Genomic DNA, 357 nt, shown 5'->3' with positions numbered 1-357 from the left:
TATTAAAACTTGGAAGTTTATTAAAATTAAATGATCCTAGACTTAGGGGTATGAATTTTGAAGTTAATAACTAATCAATTTAATACCCCTATTTTGATTTTTAAATAAAATCCAAATCATGAATCATGAACACCTAAAGTTTAACCTTTTTCAAGATTAATTAAGAAACTCACCTAGGATTTAAGGGCTTAGTGGTGACTTAGGCTAAATCAAAATTGACTAAAAAAATGATTAGAGAAATAAACATAATTATATCGAACATCCTTGAAACACCACTAAGCCCAATTAGGATTAAAATTTGGCTAAGTTTTCAAATTACACTAACTTGCCCCTTTAAGGGTCTTCACCCACATAATT

This window comes from Phalaenopsis equestris, unplaced genomic scaffold (assembly GCF_001263595.1).
Source record: "Phalaenopsis equestris unplaced genomic scaffold, ASM126359v1 Scaffold000072, whole genome shotgun sequence".
Classification (NCBI taxonomy): domain Eukaryota; kingdom Viridiplantae; phylum Streptophyta; class Magnoliopsida; order Asparagales; family Orchidaceae; genus Phalaenopsis; species Phalaenopsis equestris.
This window is presented reverse-complemented; position numbering follows the sequence as displayed.